Here is a 2,811-nt window from a genome sequence, read left to right as displayed (position 1 = left end):
ACCCCCGCCGCTTGAGCCGCCCGCTGGGGCCTGCGCGCCGGCTCTTGTGCGTTCCAGGCGCCCCACGACCGTGGTGCCACCTCCGGTCTCTGGTACCCGAGGGCGGCGGGGTTAGGGGCGCGGGGTCCTCTACCACGTGCACTCCCTGCCGCCGGCACCCGGGTGCGGTCGCGACTTACCCCATCCCACCGGCTCCGTGCCAGTGCGTGTCAGGCGTTCTCGTCCTGGGGTCGTCGCCCGCGCTTGCTGGAGAAGGAGAGGGGTCGGTGAGGCTGAAGCAGGCTCCTCCGCTCGCTGTCCTCGCCGGCCTTCCCTTGCTCGGGGGTCCCTCGCGTTATGCTGCCGACCGATGTGGTGATGCTGTGCTCTCCCGGGCCGGGCCTAAGCCGTGCCAGACGAGGGACGGACGTTCATGGCGAACGGACCGCTCTTCTCGCTCTGCCCGCGGGTCCCCTCGCCCGTTCTCCCCCGCTGCGAGTGGCGTGTGGGAGGCGGCAGGGTGCGGAATCCGGCCCGACCTCGCTCCCCCGCCCCGTGCCTCGTGGCGTGGGCGGTGTCGGGGTCTCCGTGACGCGGCGGATGCTCTGCCTGTTGCCTCTTGGCTGTGTCTCGCGGGCGGCCCTCCCGCGGTGGGGCGGGCCGTGTTGCCGCCGCGCCGCGCGCCTTCCCGGGCGCGTGAGCGCGTTCCCCAGGCCGTTGGCGGTGCCCCTGGAGCGTTCCAGGTCGTCCCTCAGGCGCCCGAGGCCGAGTGGCGGTGTCGTTCCCTGTTCCCGTCGGCCTCCTCAGGTAACCGCTGCGCTGGTGTGTCTGAGGAGCGGGGGGGGTCGAGTCGGTAAGGGAGGCGTGCCCCTCGTCCCCCTCGGGGGGGACGGGTGCCTCGTCGCCCCCCACGGCGTGCCGTGTGGGGGCGGGCAGGCTCGGGCGCGTGCCCGCGCGTTCCCCTTGCTGGGGTTTCCCCGCGGGTGTGGGAGTGACCGTGGCGGGCCGAGCCAGCGGCGTGGCGCTGGCTCTTTGGTTGGGAGGTGCTGTTTGATCGGCACCTCCGTCCCAGTCTCTGCCTCCCTTGGTCTCTCGGCCTGAGGGGAGGCACTGACTTGGGAGCCGCACAGGGGCCTTGTAGATCCCTAGCTAAGCCCAGTGTGGCCATAGATGGCGAGCCCGGGCAGCGCGGGCTCGCGGCCCTGACCACGGACGCTCCGACTTGCTCTAGGCCTTACCTCTACCGCAGACCCCTCCTGCATTGCGTGGCCATGGTGTCTGTAAGCGCCTTGGTGGGCCCGATGGCGGACGATGGGCGGGGGCGACACGCCCTCGGTGAGAAAGCCTTCTCTAGCGATCCGAGAGGGTGCCTTGGGGTACCGGACCCCCCAGCCGCCGCCCCTCCTTTGCGCGTAGTAGCCACGGACGCCACCACCGTGGCGCGTGGGCAGAGCTGCTCTTTGCCTACCGCGGCCGGCGCCTCCCCCCTCCGAGTCGGGGGAGGGTCACGCCCGGCCGGGCCGTCGTCGGGCGCGGGGCCGCGCGTGTGCGCGAGCGTGCGCGTGGTTCTCCCGTCGCGCGCTGGGGCGGGGAGAGGGCCCGGCCCTGTCCGGGCTCCGCCCCGCCGCGAGCGGCTGGCTCTCCGCTCGCTCCCGTCCCGAGCCGCAGCCGGTGGTGGCGTGCGGGCATGGGTGGGGGCCGCCGCCGCTCTCGGGCGCGTTCCCTCGGGACGTGGGCCCCGGAGCAGACCAGACAGGCAGACGGGTGGCTGGGTGGACGGGGCGGCCCCCGGCGGCGGGGGCGCCTCACGTAGGCCCCGGCGGTGGGGCCGGGCCCGCGGGAGGCCGAGGGGTGGCTGAGGCCGGCCGGCGTCCCAGGCGTCGTGGGACCGCCCTCGCGTGTCGTTGGCGGTGGGATCCCGCGTGTGTTTTCCTGGTGGCCCGTCCGCGCCCGAGGCCGTCCCCGGGAGCCTTCCCGCGAGCCCGTGCTCCCTCCGTCGAGGCGCGCGCCGCGCTCCCCGCTGCCCCCGGTGCTCCCCCGCCCGGCAGACGCCTGGCCGCGCCGCCCACCGGCCGGGACCGAAGTGGGCCTCGCTGTGCGGGTGTCGCCTCCGGCCACCGAGGCCGGTGGTGGCCCCGGGCGAAGTGCTCTCGGCTCCGGTCGGGTGGGGCCCGCGCGCCAGGCGCCCGGCGCGGGACGCTGGCGCCGTGTGCGGGAGAGCCCTGGCCGTGGCGGGGCCGAGCCCCCGTGAGCTGCGCGCGGGGCGACGGGGCCAGTCGCCGTTCTGGGCGCCGCGGGACCGCCCCTGGTGCTGGAGGCCCCTGGCGGTGAGACCCCGTGTGTGCTCCGGCGGCCGACTTGCCTCGGGAGGTTCTGTCTTCCCTCCTTCGCCCCGAGCGCGTCTCTCGGCGGGCCGCGGCCCTTCCGCCGCCGCCTCTCCGGCGCCTCGGCCCTCGCCGCCGCCGGCCTTCTCCCGAGCCCTTCCCCGTCGTCGCCTGTTCTGGCTGCCCGACCGGGGCCCCGCCCCGAGCGCGACTCGCTTCCCGGGGCCGCTGCGGCCTCCTCCGTGTCCGCCGCCGCCACCCGCGCGACGGCGACGTTGCGTGCGGGCGGGGGACCGTCTCCCGCGGCGCCCCGTTCTGGCGCGCGCGTGTCTGTCGCAGCGCGGGTCGGGTCCCGGCCAGCCGTCGTGACCGGCCGCCGGCGCGCCGCGCCACCCCCGGGGGCGGGGGGTCGGGCCTCGGTCCGGCTCTCGGCCCGCGGGGGCGTGCGCGGGCCGTCCGGCCGGCCGGTGTCGACGCGACTGCCTGGTGCCCCCGGCCCCGCTCACGC

The sequence above is a fragment of the Equus asinus genome, unplaced genomic scaffold (assembly GCF_041296235.1).
Source record: "Equus asinus isolate D_3611 breed Donkey unplaced genomic scaffold, EquAss-T2T_v2 contig_97, whole genome shotgun sequence".
NCBI lineage: Eukaryota > Metazoa > Chordata > Mammalia > Perissodactyla > Equidae > Equus > Equus asinus.
The sequence above is the reverse complement of the archived record's forward strand: the minus strand, read 5'-3'. Positions refer to the sequence as shown.